Source organism: Panulirus ornatus, chromosome 17 (genome assembly GCF_036320965.1).
Source record: "Panulirus ornatus isolate Po-2019 chromosome 17, ASM3632096v1, whole genome shotgun sequence".
NCBI classification, from domain to species: domain Eukaryota; kingdom Metazoa; phylum Arthropoda; class Malacostraca; order Decapoda; family Palinuridae; genus Panulirus; species Panulirus ornatus.
The window spans coordinates 9,477,501-9,499,522 of record NC_092240.1 but is presented as its reverse complement, the minus strand read 5'-3'; the positions used below and the strand labels follow the sequence as shown (position 1 = coordinate 9,499,522).

Sequence of the window (22,022 nt, the reverse complement as noted above, 5' to 3'; positions counted from 1 at the left end):
TTTCGTAGAGTGCATAACCACACCCAACCACACGCACGGGAAGCGTTCTAACACCGAATATGTATCATGATTTCATTAAGTAACATGATTATCCGAAATTCACGACTGCCGAATCCAAGACAAGATGAATCGGTTGCCATAAATCAAAAAATCCTGTTATATTTCACAGTTTCTTTGATGAGCCATCTTCCTAAATGTCCTCTACGTCCATGGTTTAAGTTTAGTCTATCGTCTCTGCGAGGGTACGCGTCGCCAGCGCCCAATAATCAAAGGGTACCTAGGGCAAGTGGATGGTTAGGGCTCTGAGAGTGAGGTGGTTTAAACTACAACGTCTGGGCAGGTTTACTAACCTAACCTACAGGTTTACAGGAGACGTCTAACCTAACCTAACCTAACCTACAGGTTTACAGGAGACGTCTAACCTAACCTAACCTAACCTACAGGTTTACAGGAGACGTCTAACTTAACCTAACCTAACCTAACCTAACCTACAGGTTTACAAGAGACGTCTAACCTAACCTAACCTAACCTACAGGTTTACAGGAGACGTCTAACCTAACCTAACCTAACCTAACCTAACCTAACCTACAGGTTTACAGGAGACGTCTAACCTAACCTAACCTAACCTAACCTAACCTACAGGTTTACAGGAGACGTCTAACCTAACCTAACCTAACCTACAGGTTTACAGGAGACGTCTAACCTAACCTAACCTAACCTACAGGTTTACAGGAGACGTCTAACCTAACCTAACCTAACCTAACACCTAAGCTAACACCTAACCTAATCTAACCTAACCCTTAACACAAAAATCTTCGTCGCTCATCTTCTCAGAAATGGAGTGTTGATTTTGAATCTGAAAAACTGTGTGAGTGAGTTAGTCAATCGTTTATATAACCCCCCCCATTTTTTATTTTTCCCCCCAACTGCTCCAAATGCCCCGCTAACCCAATTTGGGTCGGTATGATAAGACTCTTGTGGAATGGGCAGACCGGATGAGAGAGAGAGGGATGGATAGGAGGGTTGGGGGAGTGCGTGGGCTGGGGGGAAGAGGAGCGGTCTCTCATGAACCCCTGTGGTCCGTGTGAGGTCCTGGGGCCCGAGACCCTCTTCCTCCTCTCCCAACCTCCCCTCTACCACACACACACACACACACACACACACACACACACACACATACTTTTTTCCACTCTTATTCAATTTTTTTCTCTCTTTTTTACCACAAACACACACAAACACACACACACACACACACACACACACACACTTTTTTTTCACTCTTATTCAATATTTTTTTTTCTCTCTCTCTTTTTTAACAGTAGAGCGGAAATCCTTCGTCCTTCCTTCCTCATAAGATATTCCACTATTAACCTAACGTACGGTTGATGCCATCACGAACGATAAGAATGGTAATGTGAACCATAATTAATCATTTCTGGTACTCCCACATCCCTGCTAGCCTAACGTTAAGGACGTAAAGTTATCTTCATTTATTCATTAAAAGAAAAAATAATTAAGAATTCTGTTTATATACAGGCACGCTCGTGGCATTAGCATTGATTAATATGATCATTCGATCATGAGTGACTATACTGTTATCATATAATTGATCAAATACGTGTAATATGTTGTGATGATAAGGCATTTGAGCATTAGTGAATATACTGTTATTATACAATTGATCATTTGAGCATTAGTGAATATACTGTTATTATACAATTGATCAAATATGTGTGATATGTTGTGATGATAAGGCATTAGCAATGATTAATATGATCATTCGAGCATTAGTGACTATACTGTTATCATATAATTGATCAAATACGTGTGATATGTTGTGATGATAAGGCATTAGCAATGATTAATATGATCATTCGATCATGAGTGACTATACTGTCATCATATAATTGATCAAATACGTGTAATATGTTGTGATAAGGCATTTGAGCATTAGTCAATATACTGTTATTATACAATTGATCAAATATGTGTGATATGTTGTGATGATAAGGCATTGGCAATGATTAACATGATCATTCGAGCATTAGTGACTATACAGTTATCATATAATTGATCAAATACGTGTAATGTGTTGTAATATGTTGTGATGAGGCATTCGAGCATGAGTGAATATACTGTTATTATATAATTGATCAAATACGTGTGATATGTTGTGATAATAAGGCATTTTTTGACTTTAAATGATCTTATTCCTCTCCTAATGTAGGATCTTATACGTCGAGGGTGGTTTTTTTTTTTTAAATGACAAAAGAGAAAAGAGTTAGTTTGTCCCGTGGTTTCTGCTGGGTTGTGGCGCTCCTGACTCACCGTAGGGTGAGGAGGTTGTTATAGGATGATAGGTTGTTATAGGATGCTAGGTTGTTATAGGATGCTAGGTTGTTATAGGATGATAGGTTGTTATAGGATGATAGGTTGTTATAGGATGCTAGGTTGTTATAGTATGATAGGTTGCTATAGGATGCTAGGTTGTTATAGGATGCTAGGTTGTTATAGGATCCCAGGTTGTTATAGGATGCTAGGTTGTTATAAGATGCTAGGTTGTTATAGGATCCCAGGTTGTTATAGGATGCTAGGTTGTTATAGGATGCTAGGTTGTTATAGGATGATAGGTTGTTATAGGATGCTAGGTTGTTATAGGATGCTAGGTTGTTATAGGATCCCAGGTTGTTATAGGATGCTAGGTTGTTATAAGATGCTAGGTTGTTATAGGATCCCAGGTTGTTATAGGACGCTTGGTTGTTATAGGATGCTAGGTTGTTATAGGATGCTAGGTTGTTATAGGATGCTAGGTTGTTATAGGATGCTAGGTTGTTATAGGATCCCAGGTTGTTATAGGATGCTAGGTTGTTATAAGATGCTAGGTTGTTATAGGACCTTAGGTTGTTATAGGACCTTAGGTTGTTATAGGACCTTAGGTTGTTATAGGATCTTAGGTTGTTATAGGATGCTAGGTTGTTATAGGATCCCAGGTTGTTATAGGATGCTTGGTTGTTATAGGATGCTAGGTTGTTATAGGATGCTAGGTTGTTATAGGACCTTAGGTTGTTATAGGACCTTAGGTTGTTATAGGATGCTAGGTTGTTATAGGACCTTAGGTTGTTATAGGACCTTAGGTTGTTATAGGATGCTAGGTTGTTATAGGACCTTAGGTTGTTATAGGATGCTAGGTTGTTATAGGACCTTAGGTTGTTATAGGATCTTAGGTTGTTATAGGACCTTAGGTTGTTATAGGACCTTAGGTTGTTATAGGATCTTAGGTTGTTATAGGATGCTAGGTTGTTATAGGATCTTAGGTTGTTATAGGACCTTAGGTTGTTATAGGATCTTAGGTTGTTATAGGATCTTAGGTTGTTATAGGATCTTAGGTTGTTATAGGACCTTAGGTTGTTATAGGATCTTAGGTTGTTATAGGACCTTAGGTTGTTATAGGACCTTAGGTTCTTATAGGACCTTAGGTTGTTATAGGATCTTAGGTTGTTATAGGACCTTAGGTTGTTATAGGACCTTAGGTTGTTATAGGACCTTAGGTTGTTATAGGATCTTAGGTTGTTATAGGACCTTAGGTTGTTATAGGATCTTAGGTTGTTATAGGATCTTAGGTTGTTATAGAATCTTAGGTTGTTATAGGATGCTAGGTTGTTATAGGATCTTAGGTTGTTATAGGATCTTAGGTTGTTATAGGATGCTAGGTTGTTATAGGATCTTAGGTTGTTATAGGATGCTAGGTTGTTATAGGATCTTAAGTTGTTATAGGATCTTAGGTTGTTATAGGATCTTAGGTTGTTATAGGACCTTAGGTTGTTATAGGATCTTAGGTTGTTATAGGACCTTAGGTTGTTATAGGACCTTAGGTTGTTATAGGACCTTAGGTTGTTATAGGATCTTAGGTTGTTATAGGACCTTAGGTTGTTATAGGATCTTAGGTTGTTATAGGATCTTAGGTTGTTATAGGATCTTAGGTTGTTATAGGACCTTAGGTTGTTATAGGATCTTAGGTTGTTATAGGATCTTAGGTTGTTATAGGATCTTAGGTTGTTATAGGACCTTAGGTTGTTATAGGATCTTAGGTTGTTATAGGATCTTAGGTTGTTATAGGATCTTAGGTTGTTATAGGATCTTAGGTTGTTATAGGATGCTAATCAAAACATGAAAAAAAAGAAAAAATTAAAGTGCGGCTCAGAACAAAACAGGTGAAGATGGCGCAAGGAAAAAAATGAAAAAAAAAGAAAGAGAGAGAGAAGGACATTGTTCTAACCTTACGTAAAGATACGTTATATAACTAACGCTCTTTTGTTCTCATTGTTACTACGATGGCTGTTTCCTTCCACGGAAAAACTTTCTGTTTAGTAAATAGAGAGGCCTGAAATAAGGCGCGAAATAATTACGTTAGTGGCACGATATTGTAATGTATATCTTTCAGGAAAATTACGTTAGTGGTGCGATATTGTAATGTATATTTGTCAGAATAATCATGATAGTGGTTCGATATTGTAATGTATATCATTCAGGAAAATTACGTTAGTGGTACGATATTGTAACGTATATTTTTCAGGACAATTACGTTAGTGGTACGATATTGTAACGTATATTTTTCAGGACAATTACGTTAGAGGTACGATATTGTAATGTATATTTTTCAGGATAATTATGTTAGTGGTGCGATATTATAATGTACATTTTTCAGGATAATTACGTTACAGTACAGGATCTTTCCCTGCGACACACCAAGCATGGGAGAATGGGAGCCATTTCTAATCAATACAATTATTCCTCATAAAATTAGGTAAGTTTCCTACAGGGTTAGGGTTGAAATACAATTTCTGCTTTAGAAATACCACACTTTCTCCATCTTTTAATCCCCCTCACCCACGATCGACTTCTGTGAAAGTCGCAAGGTACTCCCTGCCTTCGATTAACCAGCTGGCGAATGCGAATATTGAAAAAGAGGTATTTCATTCATACGGAGTTGGGGCTTTGGTGATGCTAACACTGGAGACATAATGAGGTGCGGCTGTTAATCGATGAAGAACGTGAGAATGAACTTGTGACTGTTTTTATACTTCGTCTGCCATCTGGAGTTATTGCTCTTAAATATGAAGTTTAGGTCACTTTATTTGGGTCTGATGTTTACTTTGTTGTGTCCCTCTGTGGTTTTACGAAGAAGCACAGTGACAACACAAGAGACGTAACTGTTGAGACCTGAACTAACCCGATAATTGTTACCGTCCTTCGAAATGATCAATACACGTGTGGTGGTTTTTCCCTACAGCGATTAATACAGGTGTGGTGGTTACATACAGCGATTAATACAGGTGTGGTGGTTACATACAGCGATCAATACAGGTGTGGTGGTTACATACAGCGATCAATATAGGTGTGGTGGTTACATACAGCGATCAATACAGGCGTGGTGGTTTCTCACAGCGATCAATACAGGTGTGGTGGTTACATACAGCGATTAATACAGGTGTGATGGTTACATACAGCGATCAATACAGGTGTGATGGTTCCTTACAGGGATCAATACAGGTGTGGTGGTTTCTTACAGGGATCAATACAGGTGCGATGGAGTTCTACGAACTGTAAGAACCAGAACTGATCTGGTTCTTGTCAATACTAGCGTTAGGACCACCGAAGCGTCCTGGCCTTACAGTAGAGAACTGATTAATATCATCACTATGATCAATATCAACAACACGGAGGATGTACTCAATCAATTTGAAGGCGAGGGGGAAAAAATTGATGATTTAATTCTAAATCAGGTTAAACCTCACCCACCCATGACGTGAGCAGTGACTTAAAAACCCAAAGACGAACTCAATTCCTCTTATTACCATACACTTCTCATGGACGCAGTGAAGAGAAGCTGGGGAAGAAAAAAAAAATAAATGACAGCGACAAAGTATAAAAAAAAAAAAAAAAAAAAAAAAATATATATATATATATATATATATATATATATATCATCCTTGAGGATAGGGGACGAAGAATACCTCCCACGTATTCCATGCGTGTCGTAGAAGGCGACTAAAAAGAGGAGGGAGCGGGGAGACTGGAAATCCTCCCCTCTCATTCTTAATTTTCCAAAAGAAAGAACAGAGAAGGGGGCCAAGTGAGGATATTCCCTCAAAGGCTCAGTCCTCTGTTCTTAACGCTACCTCGCTAGCGCAGGAGATGGTGAATAGTATATATATATATATATACACTTTTTTTTTTTTTTTTTTTTTTGCTTTGTCGCTGTCTCCCGCGTTTGCGAGGTAGCGCAAGGAAACAGACGAAAGAAATGGCCCAACCCACCCCCATACACATGTATATACATACGTCCACACACGCAAATATACATACCTACACAGCTTTCCATGGTTTACCCCAGACGCTTCACATGCCTTGATTCAATCCACTGACAGCACGTCAACCCCGGTATACAACATCGCTCCAATTCACTCTATTCCTTGCCCTCCTTTCACCCTCCTGCATGTTCAGGCCCCGATCACACAAAATCTTTTTCACTCCATCTTTCCACCTCCAATTTGGTCTCCCTCTTCTCCTCGTTCCCTCCACCTCCGACACATATATCCTCTTGGTCAATCTTTCCTCACTCATTCTCTCCATGTGACCAAACCATTTCAAAACACCCTCTTCTGCTCTCTCAACCACGCTCTTTTCATTTCCACACATCTCTCTTACCCTTACGTTACTTACTCGATCAAACCACCTCACACCACACATTGTCCTCAAAAATCTCTCTCTCTCTCTCTCTCTCTCTCTCTCTCTCTCTATATATATATATATATATATATATATATATATATATATATATATATATATATATATATATATATATATATATATATATATATTATTCATTATACTTTGCCGCTGTTCCCCGCGCTAGCGAGGCAGCGCAAGGAAACAGACGAAAGAACGGCCCAACCCACCCACACACACATGCATACACATACAAGTCCACACACGCACATATACATACCTATACATCTCAAATACTGTCTGCCCTTATTCATTCCCGTCGCCACCCCGCCACACATGAAATAACCCCCCCCCTCCCCCCGAATGTGCGCGAGGTAGCGCTAGGAAAAGACAACAAAGGCCACATTCGTTCACACTCAGTCTCTAGCTGTCATGCATAATGCACCGAAACCACAGCTCCCTTTCCACATCCAGGCCCTACAGAACTTTCCATGGTTTACCCCAAACGCTTCACATGCCCTGGTTCAATCCACTGACAGCACGTCGACCCCGGTATACCACATCGTTCCAATTCACTCTATTCCTTGCACGCCTTACACTCTCCTGCATGTTCAGGCCCCGATCACTCAAAATCTTTTTCACTCAATCTTTCCACCTCCAATTTGGTCGCCCACCTCTCCTCGTTTCCTCCACCTCTGACACATATATCCTTTCTGTCAATCTTTCCTCACTCATTCTCTCCATGTGACCAAACCATTTCAAAACACCCTCTTCTGCTCTCTCAACCACACTCCAGTTGCACCTCTCAGCACATTAACATCCAAAAGTCTCTCTTTCGCGCGCCTATCAATATATATATATATATATATATATATATATATATATATATATATATATATATATATATATATATATATATATATATATATATTACCGCTCGAAACTACCAAGAATCTTACTGTAATTTCGATGGTCAAGCCATTCTCACAAAACCCCATCATTTCCCTCCCCCATAATATACGCTCGCATGAACAACGACATTTATCAGACGTATTACGCGATTTACCGACGCACATTAATCACCTTTTCGTTACCCGATGGAATATCAGATTTCTCTCGTTCTTTTTTTTCCATTTGACTTTATGACCCCGTACGAGTTCCTAGAGCCATGAGTTGAAAACGTCGCTCGCTCGCAATGTCTCTTTTTTAAAAAAAGTAAACATTGCAGACGACATTACTTCGCTGGTAGTGACATCTGTCAACGCGCCACTCAACTAAGCCTATAATTTCTTTTTGGATGTTTACAGTTGCCGTAGTTCACTATTGACGGGGACACGAAGCTTATGGAGTTTGACTTTCTCTAACTCTACATTCCTTGCTCCAGACCAAGCATGCGCAGAAAGCTATATATATATATATATATATATATATATATATATATATATATATATATATATATATATATATATATAGAGAGAGAGAGAGAGAGAGAGAGAGAGAGAGAGAGATGTGTGTGTGTGTATATTTCCAGTATTGATCTTTAAGAAATTCACTTTACGCTTACATGACCTAAAACATAACACACCAAAAAAAAAAAAAAAATCACCAAACTCTCTTATAAATATCAACAAGAAATAATAACGATAACAACACGGCAAACACTATGAAACATTATTCATACATTTTGAAAAAAGGAAATGCTGAATGTGAAACCACCTTCACACGATATGGACGTAAACCCCCTCTGGCAGTAAGCAACCCAGCTTAAAACCATCTACAGTTTAATTTTTTTCAAATAAAAGTTGAAACGCAACTTTTCGGCAGACCGGAATACATTTTCTGTGGGTGAGTGTCTCGCTCAGTGCAACAACTTTAACTCCTACGAAAAAATAGTAAAAAAAAAAAATTTTTTTACATTTTTCTCTCCATTTACTCTTGTTCCCCGCCTTGCTGAGGGAGGTGGCGTCATAGAATTGACCAACCAGGGCTTAAGTCCACAAACGACCATTTTCCAGTTATCATTATGTAATCAAGCCAAAGTCTCATACCATCCAGAGTCAAAGGCTTTACCACAGATTATAACATCGCTGTTCAATCCATTATATCAAGCACTACACGCTTATCTTTACCTCGAGGTATAATATATACCTCAGTGAATGTAGGTTTGCGGCAGGGGTGTGTGATGTCTCCATGGTTGTTTAATTTGTTTATGGATGGGGTTGTTAGGGAGGTAAATGCAAGAGTTTTGGAAAGAGGGGCAAGTATGAAGTCTGTTGGGGATGAGAGAGCTTGGGAAGTGAGTCAGTTGTTGTTCGCTGATGATACAGCGCTGGTGGCTGATTCATGTGAGAAACTGCAGAAGCTGGTGACTGAGTTTGGTAAAGTGTGTGGAAGAAGAAAGTTAAGAGTAAATGTGAATAAGAGCAAGGTTATTAGGTACAGTAGGGTTGAGGGTCAAGTCAATTGGGAGGTGAGTTTGAATGGAGAAAAACTGGAGGAAGTGAAGTGTTTTAGATATCTGGGAGTGGATCTGGCAGCGGATGGAAACATGGAAGCGGAAGTGGATCATAGGGTGGGGGAGGGGGCGAAAATTCTGGGGGCCTTGAAGAATGTGTGGAAGTCGAGAACATTATCTCGGAAAGCAAAAATGGGTATGTTTGAAGGAATAGTGGTTCCAACAATGTTGTATGGTTGCGAGGCGTGGGCTATGGATAGAGTTGTGCGCAGGAGGATGGATGTGCTGGAAATGAGATGTTTGAGGACAATGTGTGGTGTGAGGTGGTTTGATCGAGTGAGTAACGTAAGGGTAAGAGAGATGTGTGGAAATAAAAAGAGCGTGGTTGAGAGAGCAGAAGAGGGCGTTTTGAAGTGGTTTGGGCACATGGAGAGAATGAGTGAGGAAAGATTGACCAAGAGGATATATGTGTCGGAGGTGGAGGGAACGAGGAGAAGAGGGAGACCAAATTGGAGGTGGAAAGATGGAGTGAAAAAGATTTTGTGTGATCGGGGCCTGAACATGCAGGAGGGTGAAAGGAGGGCAAGGAATAGAGTGAATTGGAGCGATGTGGTATACCGGGATTGACGTGCTGTCAGTGGATTGAATCAAGGCATGTGAAGCGTCTGGGGTAAACCATGGAAAGCTGTGTAGGTATGTATATTTGCGTGTGTGGACGTATGTATATACATGTGTATGGGGGGGGGGGGTTGGGCCATTTCTTTCGTCTGTTTCCTTGCGCTACCTCGCAAACGCGGGAGACAGCGACAAAGTATAATAAAAAAAAATAAATAAAATATATATATATATACAACTAGACTGTTATTTCAATTAATATTCCTTAAAAAAGAAAAACCTACATCATCTTAATTTCGAAGCCATTACCACCACATACCGATAACTCTTCTCCTGTTTTAATCTCTTGCTTACGTAATAACAATCGCGCTCTTCGTATACCTTCAAAAGAACAGATTATCATTCATTTTATTTCCTTATTCTTAAATCGTATGGTAATATACATATATATATATATATATATATATATATATATATATATATATATATATACGACGTAACAGTAGTAGAGGAAGCAACTTACATACATCATCTTCCCACTTTAGAATCAGCAAATGGTATCATATACGAGACGGATAAACTTATCCTACTCCTGGAATTATTTGACCCATATCATCTCCTCCGTCTTAGGGAAATTGCTGGCCAGTGTTCGCGTACCTCACCGCTAATGCACAGTCGCGGTGTGTGATTCAGAGTATTGGAACGTTTCTAGAAATCTGTGAGTCCAGGTATCAATAATGCTTTTAAAAGCATTAGCCATCGTCCCACAGCACGTTCCGATTTAGTATATGTAATCTTACAATTGAAATTTACCAGCGTTAATCCCCTCGAATTTATGAGGTCATATATATATATATATATATATATATATATATATATATATATATATATATATATATATATATATATATATATATATATATATATATATATCATACAAAGCTCCATCAGCCAGGATATATATATATATATATATATATATATATATATATATATATATATATATATATATATAATGCAGAATCAGATGGAATCCATTTGTGTGTACAGAAATTAGGGGGACACGTGCCAGCAACTAATTTTAAATGCGAACCTAAATCACACACATACTTTTCTTTTTAAGTAACACGAAAACATATGATGTAGATATACGTATCATTGAGGTAATTCAGGTAAAGTGATCATAAGTCCTCTTAACTATTATCAATGTCTTTATCTAAATTTTTTTTAAACATTTAATCTGGAGTGTTTTCTCCTTATCTTCACAGACCCGACCTCGCCACTATCGACTTTACGTGTCTCTTCGTAGAGCAAAGCGAAAATCTATGACCCTACACACGTCCCCATGGTCTTGCCTTTATCCTCGACCAGAAAACCCCACCGTGACCATAATAAAAAACTCCATTACATTACGCTGGGTAACGAGGAGGAGGAGACACTATATATTGAAGTTGTAACCCCCCCATTGCCATCATCATATGAGAAACTGATTCCTTAAGTAAATCCCATAAGGTACGTCGCGTGGCTGATGTCAGTTGGGTCAATTCAAGAGATTCATGTAACACACACATAGATTCAAGCCTTAATCACTCTGGCACATGTATGTGAGTAAAGGGAGCCAAAAAAATATGTAGATGCAGTATATAGCCAGTGACATGTACCGTGCTCTTATTTGCACATATGTAAATGCCGGTTGGGTCTTTTGGAGGGTGTAAGAATTACATTCCAGTTTCTATTTGAAGTGCAATATGCTGCATATATGTGTGTGTGTGTGTATATATATATATATATATATATATATATATATATATATATATATATATATATATATATATATATATATATACATATATATATACATATATATATACATATATATATATATATATATATATATATATATATATATATATATATATATATATATATATATATATATATATATATGTTCGAAAGGATCACAATTTTGCGCGTGATCAAGATATGCCTATGAGTATATATATATATATATATATATATATATATTTTTTTTTTTTTTTTTTTTTTTTTTTTTTTTTTTTTTATACTTTGTCGCTGTCTCCCGCGTTTGCGAGGTAGCGCAAGGAAACAGACGAAAGAAATGGCCCAACCCCCCCCATACACATGTACATACACACGTCCACACACACAAATATACATACCTACACAGCTTTCCATGGTTTACCCCGGACGCTTCACATGCCTTGATTCAATCCACTGACAGCACGTCAACCCCTGTATACCACATCGCTCCAATTCACTCTATTCCTTGCCCTCCTTTCACCCTCCTGCATGTTCAGGCCCCGATCACACAAAATCTTTTTCACTCCATCTTTCCACCTCCAATTTGGTCTCCCTCTTCTCCTCGTTCCCTCCACCTCCGACACATATATCCTCTTGGTCAATCTTTCCTCACTCATTCTCTCCATGTGCCCAAACCATTTTAAAACACCCTCTTCTGCTCTCTCAACCACGCTCTTTTTATTTCCACACATCTCTCTTACCCTTACGTTACTTACTCGATCAAACCACCTCACACCACACATTGTCCTCAAACATCTCATTTCCAGCACATCCATCCTCCTGCGCACAACTCTATCCATAGCCCACGCCTCGCAACCATACAACATTGTTGGAACTACTATTCCTTCAAACATACCCATTTTTGCTTTCCGGGATAATGTTCTCGACTTCCACACATTTTTCAAGGCTCCCAAAATTTTCGCCCCCTCCCCCACCCTATGATCCACATATATATATGTATTCATTTATTTATTTATGTGTTCACTGAATAAGACGGAGAAAAATAATTGGACTGGAGACAATTATACCGTTGCTATATAAGGCAAATGGTAATTTCTGTTCCTGGGTCATTCCATTAGCTGTACCTTCCAGGCTGGCACTGTGGCCCTCCCTCCCTCCACTCCTCGTGGCACTGTGTGGCCCTTCCCCCTCCTTTTGGCCCTGTGGCCCTCCCTCCCTGCTGGTGGCACTGTGGGGCCCTTCCTCTCCTCCTGGACGCAGTGTGTGGCCCTCCCTTCCCTCCTGGACGCACTGTGTGGCCCTTCTGGTGGTACTGTGGCCCTCCCTCCCCTCCTGGTGCCACTGTGGCGCCCTTCCTCCCCTCCTGGACGCAATATGTGGCCCTTCCTCCCCTCCTGGACGCACTGAGTGGCCCTCCCTCCCCACCTGGACGCACTGTGTGGCCCTCCCTCCTCTCCTAGACGCCCTGTGTGGCCTTTCTGGTGGCAATGTGGCCCTCCCTCCCCTCCTGGTGCCACTGTGGCGCCCTCCCCCGAACCCCCCTCCTGGACGCCCTGTGTGGCCCTTCTGGTGGCAATGTGGCCCTCCCTCCCCTCCTGGTGCCACTGTGACGCCCTCCCCCCAACCCCCCTCCTAGACGCACTGTGTGGCCCTCCCTCCCCTCCTGGACGCACTATGTGGCCCTTCTGGTGGCAATGTGGCCCTCCATCCCTCCCCTCCTGGTGCCACTGTGCCCCCCCTCCTGGACGCACCGTGTGGCCCTCCTTGCTCGTAAAATCCCTAAACGTATTTTTGGCATCTAATTGAATCAGCCAATGACTTGTTCATTTCCCTCAGGCCGGGGCCAATAGAGGCAACAACATCATTAGTCACGAGAGGAGAGAATACCGTGGAGGGAGGTCAAGGTGATCTTTTCCATTATCTCAGATACTACTGCCCCGATTATCTCAGATACTGGAGTGACTCCACCCATTATCTCAGATACTACTGCCCCGATTATCTCAGATACTACTGCCCCGATTATCTCAGATACTACTGCCCCGATTATCTCAGATACTGGAGTGACTCCACCCATTATCTCAGATACTGGAGTGGTGACTCCTCCCATTATCTCAGATACTGGAGTGGTAACTCCTCCCATTATCTCAGATACTGGAGTGGTAACTTCTCCCATTATCTCAGATAGTGGAGTGGTAACTCCTCCCATTATCTCAGATACTGGAGCGACCCCTCCCATTATCTCATATACTGGAGTGGTGACTCCTCCCATTATCTCAGATACTGGAGTGGTGACTCCTCCCATTATCTCAGATACTGGAGTGGTAACTCCTCCCATTATCTGAGATACTGGAGTGACTCCACCCATTATCTCAGATACTGGAGTGGTAACTCCTCCCATTATCTCAGATACTGGAGCGACCCCTCCCATTATCTCAGATACTGGAGCGACCCCTCCCATTATCTCAGATACTAGAGTGACTTCTTCAATTATTTCATTCTCTACGGGTGACTCCTTCAATTATCTCAGATACTAGAGAAAAACCTTACAATTATCTCAGATACTAGAGTAACCCATACAATTATCTCAGATACACGAATAAATATCTCATTTCAATCTCTTATATATATATATTCTATGTGTCTGAAATGTGTTCAGTTAGTATAATTATCTAACCATTGCCTAAGTCAACAGCTTTGAGTTACGTGTGTGTGTGTGTGTGTGTGTGTGTGTGTGTGTGTGTGTGTGTGTGTGTGTGCGTGTGTGTGTGTGTGTGTGTGTGTGTGTGTGTGTGTGTGTGTGTGTGTGTGTGTACTGGTATCGTAACAGTTCGGCCCCCAGTACCAATGGGCCGGTCGCCTAGTATGAATACGTCGGTGCCCCAGTACGAATACGTCCGTCCCCGCCCCCCAGTACGAATACGTCCGTCCCCCCCAGTACGAATACGTCCGCCTCCCCCCAGTACGAATACGTCCGCCTCCCCCCAGTACGAATACGTCCGTCCCCCCCAGTACGAATACGTACGTCCCCCCCCCCAGTACGAATACGTCCGTCCCCCCCAGTACGAATACGTCCGTCCCCCCAGTACGAATACGTCCGTCCCCTCCAGTACGAATACGTCCGTCCCTCCAGTACGAATACGTCCGTCCCCTCCAGTACGAATACGTCCGTCCCCCTCCAGTACGAATACGTACGTCCCCTCCAGTACGAATACGTCCGTCCCCCCAGTACGAATACGTCCGTCCCCCTCCAGTACGAATACGTCCGTCCCCTCCAGTACGAATACGTCCGTCCCCCCCAGTACGAATACGTACGTCCCCTGCAGTACCAATACCTCCCCTAGTACCAATGTGGACGACGTGTTGGGGAGAGAGGCTGAATAGTGAGGAATGACCCGCCATTATACATTATACATCATTATTCACTGTTGCTCCTACATTATAAATCACTATTCACTGCTGCTCCTACGTTATACATCATTATTCACAGTTGCTCCTACATTATACATCATCATTCACTGCTGCTCCTACATTATACATCATCATTCACTGTTGCTCCTACATTATACATCATCAGTCACTGTAGCTCCTACATTATACATCATCATTCACTGTTGCTCCTACATTATACATCACTATTCACTGCTGCTCCTACAATATACATCATCATTCACTGTTGCTCCTACATTATACATCACTATTCACTGCTGCTCCTACATTATACATCATCATTCACTGTTGCTCCTACATTATACATCACTATTCACTGCTGCTCCTACATTATACATCATCATTCACTGTACGTACAACCAGCGACTGTACAACATCCAGCTGGTATTCCTGGAGACAAAGACGACCAAGATGGTTCATTTCCCCTCACACTCACTCGCTCATTTTGGAAGTCCAGCGAGGCGTTGTGACGACCGTCCAAATGCTCGTGTGATACGTCAATCCACCTCCCTCCCAAAATGCTGTGGAGTCACAGAACTTCCACGTCATTCACAGCCAAGCTGGAGGAGGAGGAAGAGGACGACGAGGCTGTGGTGGTGGTGGCTGTGGTGGAGGAGAAGGCTGTGGTGGAGGATGTGATGGTGGTGGCTGCGGTGGAGGAGAAGGCTGTGGAGGAGGAGAAGGCTGTGGTTGTGGTGGCTGCGGTGGAGGAGAAGGCTGTGGTGGAGGAGAAGGCTGTGGTGGTACCACGGTGGCTGCGGTGGAGGAGGAGAAGGCTGTGGTGGAGGGTGTGGTGATGGGTGGAAGAGAAGGCTGTGGTGGTGGTGGCTGCGGTGGAGGAGAAGGCTGTGGAGGAGGAGAAGGCTGTGGTGGTGGTGGTGGCTGTGGTGGAGCAGAAGGCTGCGTTGGTGGTGGCTGTGGTGGAGGAGAAGGCTGTGGTGGTGGTGGCTGGGAGAAGGTTGTGGTGGAGGAGAAGGCTGTGGTGGTGGTGGTGGCTGAGGTGGAGTCAGAAGGCTGTGGTGGTGGTGGCTGTGGAGGCAGAATGCTGCGTTGGTGGTGGCTGTGGTGGAGGAGAAGGCTGTGGTGGTGGTGGTGGTGGCTGCGGTGGAGGAGAAGGCTGTGGAGGAGGAGGAGGAGAAGGCTGTGGTGGTGGTGGTGTCTGAGGTGGAGTCAGAAGGCTGTGGTGGTGGTGGTGGCTGAGGTGGAGTGAGAAGGCTGTGGAGGAGGAGGAGGAGGAGGAGGAGAAGGCTGTGGCTGTGGTCGCCGCCACCTGGCCGGGACTGGGCCGGAGTCTCGCTCAGTAGGACGACACATTCATTATCCCACGAAACAAGAACGACGTCTCTGATTTGCATATTGATTTGCATATATCGATTTCTTCCCCCGGAGAGTCCAACGTAGCGTGGAGATTCCCGGCGGCTGTCGACCCTTCGTAGTGCCTTGTGGTGATGGAGGGAGTGATGTCCTTGTCTCAAAACGTTCTCAAGTCATAGTTATGTGTAAGAGGAGATTAACTTCTTTTTTGGGGGGGGGAAAGAAATGATTCACTTATAAGTATCTAAGTAAACTTTTGGTATATTAAAGTGGTTATCTACGTGGTCAGGTCTAGTGTATGTGTGTGTAATGTTTGTTTTTTTTCTGTTTGAATTTCACGTTCACGTGTGAGATATTTTGCCATACAAATATGCATATGTATAGTTGACACAACGATTAATAAGTTAGTCCCCCCCCCTCCTCCTTCGGCTTGAGGGTGTGTCATCGTCAATGGACGGAAAAGAGCACGGTGGTTTCGAGAGTCGATTCATTTTAAAAGAGGAGTCCATCACTTCCCTGCTCCTGAGTGGAGCGCAGCCTCAAAAGCCGCAGGAACCTTACACCAAAGGGGTCCTGGGGTTGTGTATTATGGTATGATAAATGAACATATACATACATACATACATACATACATACATACATATATACATACATATGCTAATTTTGAGCTTCTGTATGACTGGTTAACTACGAACTATCATGACCTCCCAGTTCTGTTATATGCACAACACCTCAACTGTAAATTTTCATCCACATGGCTGCCTGCATTAAATAAACCGCTATCCATTCATTTATTCATTCATTCATTTAGTTATATATTCATCTATTTATCTATACGTTCATACATACACTAACACGCTTGCACACACACACACACACACACACACACACACACACACACACACACACACACACACACAAATATACACACTAAAATAGTTGGTATACATAAGCATACATGTGTCAGTCTTGTGCCCACGTATGGAGTAAAATTAAAACCACATATCTTGACTTGTGCCACTTGAAGACAGGCGCTGTCCGTAATAATCCAGATGGCTCGATAATCCTCTTTCTCAGGAAGGGGAAAGGAGGAAGGAGAGGGAGGAAGGGAGGAAGGGAGGGAGGAAGGGTGGGGAATTACCCGATTAATATTGCGTTCCCTGATTACACGTCATAAATCAGGCGTGTGGAGGTAATTGTACACGTGAGGTAACATGATTGGGGAGTCGGTGGTGGACAGGTGGTGTGGACAGGGATAACCCAAGTGTGGCCACACAATATTTCACTGGCGAGTGTGAAGAGATTCGTCAAGGTCGGGGAGAGGGGAGGCGAGGGTTGGGGTGTGTGTGTGTGTGGTGTGTGGGTGTTCGTGCAATAGATCTCTATTGTTGATGAGGTAGCTTCGTACACCCCTTGTTGGGTCTTATGAATTATGACACTCGCTGGGTCAGGAACTGCTGGTAGTGGTGATGATTGAATTGCCTCATGGGTTAAGTGGGCTAAAGAGGGAGAACCCTGAGGTCCTGATCATGAAATGCAAAGTGATCGTCAACTTTTGACTCCGCGTGCGTCTACTGTAGAGAAGATATTAGATAACGTCCCTGTCTGTGGTAGATGCGTCTCCCTGGGCAGAAGTGACATGCGTCCCTGTCTGTGGTAGACTGTGTTTCACAGACTTCTACGGAACGTCCCTTTATCTCTTCTGCACACACAGACAACGGCAGTGTTCTCAAGCTACTCCGCTCATGAGTTGTCACTGGGGAACCGTCTACTGTAGTCCAAATATTCTTGGTGTGTATAAAGACGAAGGGAAGTGATATTTACCATGGCTTTTGTTTCGGATACCCGAGACTGGAAAGTCCCACCGGAGTGAAGAAAACCGCGGTGTTATGAGGCTTTTTTGGTGAGTGGTCGGTGGGTAAAGTGCCTTCGTCTCTGGAAAATTGGCTGAAGGGGACGTCGCCCGGTCCCTGGAAGGTGATGCCTTCCAGTGATCCAGCAACTCCACAGAGGCGGCCACGTTCCAAGTCTTCCCTCGTGGGTGTTGGCCGGAGGACAGTTCCGAGTATCGAGAAAATTGAATTTTTATCTAATTCTGTAAAGTTAAGCTTCTCGTTTCCCCTCCACCCTGAGTACGGTAGGAGACCAGTTGGTCTCCAACTTGGACACTGTTTGGAGATCTTGCGAGTTCGACGTCATGGAGATGCTCTTCCCTTTTGGATAGAAAAGAGAAAAAGCTACCCGGTGTTTCTGGCTTTCACGTCAAATGTTATAACCTGCAGGTTCCAGATGTGAGTATTATCTGTCCGTCGTAAGTCTGATCCTTCAAGACAGATACCAAAATCTAATTAGGTATTGGAGTCTCTTGGGAGGAAATGATTCCCTGGTATCTGTATGTCAAAGTGCTCTCCGTTGTACCCCGTAATGGTAAAGAGTTTCTTTTTCCCTTCGTCCTGGAAGGCAACTGGGACAGAGGAATTATAATGGTCGTCTGAAGAGGTAGTGCATTTCCTGACCTCAGACGAATTATTCATGACGACACATAAACCACACTTGGAACGAGGTGAGTTAGAAGACCATCGCCAAGTTCCTTCACTCCGTCCATGACTCTGGTATCTGTCACACCCTAAAGAGGTCCGGAATGAAAGAGATGTGTATGATGGAAATAAAGAACACATACATACAAACATACATACATACATACAAATGTAAATACATACATAAATAAACAAACATGCATACATACATACATACATACATATATACATAACCAACTTGCATCTTATCTAGTAATACAATTCCTTTCCAGACATCAGCACATCTGTTGGTGCTTATCTCTCCAGACATAAGCACATGTGTTGTGTCTCTCTTTCCAGACATGAGCACATCTGTTGGCGATTCTCTGTCCAGACCTCAGCACATCTGTCGTTGATAATCTTTCCAGACCTCAGCACATCTGTCGCTGGGTCTCTTTCCAGACCTCAGCACATTTGAGTGCCACTCCCCACAACCGCTGTCAATAATAATTCTCGAGAAACCTCGAACCGCCAGTGACGTCTTGCTGAAAAAGAAGACGAAAAAAAAGTTCCCCAAAGACTCGTTTCAAGAAATGGTTCCTCGAAGACTCGGTCTTCGGGTTAGCTCAGGAAACCACGACCATGAGACCAGGTCTTGCCCGGCAGGAGGTCCCTCACGGACAGGTCTACACGAAGGACGAGAGCCATCGCCATAAAGTTCTTAACTTACGCCAACTATTGCCTTCTAACTAAGGGGGAAAAAAAAAGAAACACCAATTGCCAGCCTCGAGAGTGAAAACCATTTCTAGTGAACGTAATAGACCACTCGTGGTCACGTTTCCTTAACACGTCCTAATGAAAATCGCCAGTAAATTATCCATTGGTTCTAAGTTCACGCATCATAAAGGGGCAAGGATAAGACAAAGACATTGATCCTGTACCCTGTAGAATTTGTTATATGGTTTCATACGGTTGTGGGACCATGCGGATATTCGTACTATGGTTTTAGACGGTTGTGGGATGATGCAGATATTCGTACCATGGTTTTAGACGGTTGTGGGACCATGCGGATATTCGTACCATGGTTTTATACGGTTGTGAGACCATGCAGATATACGTACCATGGTTTTATACGGTTGTGGAACCATGCGGATATTCGTACCATGGTTTTATACGGTTGTGGGACCATGCAGATATTCGTACCATGGTTTTAGGCGGTTGTGGGACCATGCAAATATTCGTACCATGGTTTTATACGGTTGTGGGATGATGCAGATATTCGTACCATGGTTTTATACGATTGTGGGACCATGCTGATATTCGTACCATGGTTTTAGACGGTTGTGGGACCATGCTGATATTCGTACCATGGTTTTATACGGTTGTGGAACCATGCTGATATTCGTACCATGGTTTTATACGGTTGTGGAGCCATGCTGATATTCGTACCATGGTTTTATACGGTTGTGGAACCATGCTGATATTCGTACCATGGTTATACATGATCGTGGGACTATGTAGAAATTTGTTTATGATTCCAGATGGTCGTGGGATCGTGTAGAATTATTTCTTAACATGGTTTTCAGATGGTTGTGTGACCATGTAGCTTCTCGCACACGGGTTTAAATGGTCTCTGGGTGCAGGTACCTGGTAAAAAGGCCTGCCTCACGTATGAGTCTTTGGACTTCTATACGAACCTATAAATACTCATGTATCTTAATCATGTACAAGGTAGCACCGTGTTCGATACCCCGCAATTTCCAGGTGTATATACATCGTCAATAGACAACACATCTCTACTTGGGTGAGCACTGCTGACAGTAGAAAAATGTTAAGGTTACGTTCCTGTGTTACGTCAACAATAACACAGTAGCAGAAGAAGTCTTACTGTTAACTTTCTGTGTTAACAATAAGACGATAACAGAGTCCTACAAGTTAAGTTCCTATGTTAACAATAGCACAATAACAGAGTCTTACAGTTAAGCATCTATGTTAACAATATGACGATAACAGAGTCTTACAAGTTAAGTTACTACGTTAACAATAGCACAATAACCGAGTCTTACAAGTTAAGTTCCTATGTTAACAATAGCACAATAACAGAGTCTTACAGTAAACTTTCTATGTTAACAATATGACGATAGCCGAGTCTTACAAGTTAAGTTCCTATGTTAACAATAGCACAATAACAGAGTCTTACAGTTAACTTTCTATGTTAACAATATAACGATAACAGAGTGTTACAGTAAACTTTCTATGTTAACAATATGACGATAACAGAGTCTTACGGTTAAGTGCCTATGTTAACAATAAGGCGATAACAGAGTCTTACAGTGAAATTCCTATGTTAACAATAGCACAATAACAGAGTCTTACAGTTAAGTATCCATGTTAACAATATTACAATAGCAATGTCTTGCAGTTAACTAATTACTTATGGAGAAAATTCTAGGCGAAATAAATATCCAATCTTAGGCAAAGGGATTTTTCAAGTTAAAATCTAGTTAGGGGAAAGTCGGGCCACCACTGTGAATGAGGGAATACAGGGACAAGATAAGCCAGTGACTGACAGCGATACAGTGACTGACAGCGATACAGTGACTGACCGTGATACAGTGACTGACCACGATACAGTGACTTACCGCGATACAGTGACTGACCGCGATACAGTGATTGACCGCGATACAGTGATAGACAGCGATACAGCGACTGACCGCGATACAGTGACTGACAGCGATACAGTGACTGACCGCGATACAGTGACAGACAGCGATACAGTGACTGACAGCGATACAGTGACTGACCGCGATACAGTGACTGACAGCGATACAAGATGAAGATCACATCAGTTTCGACCAGCGGTGAAAAAGGAGGTATTTCTTATAGTTCGGTCTGATGCTGAACACCACGTCGACATTGGATGGCTGTCTCCCTTGACGATATAAAAAGATACAATATGAAAAAAAAAAGGAAGTTTGTCTTGCTGATTCGGGGTCGGATCACACATCTCATCACACAGAAAACCCCCTACCCACCCACATACGTATAGCACTAGTCATCTTGTGGCAGAGAAGATTAAAAGAAAAACACACAAAAAAAACTCTAATCTAACACAGTCTACCTTCAAACTACATTTTCTGGAGAGCATGGTAAGCCATGGTCAA

The 22,022-nt window shown here is 42.3% G+C and overlaps 1 protein-coding gene across 4 annotated transcripts in view; it reads right to left on the bottom strand.

The window, feature by feature from the left end:
• The window catches only part of LOC139754558 (nephrin-like), a 531,853-nt gene that overhangs the window by 383,523 nt on the left and 126,308 nt on the right, over positions 1 to 22,022 (bottom strand). The gene's annotated exons all lie outside the window — the stretch shown is intronic.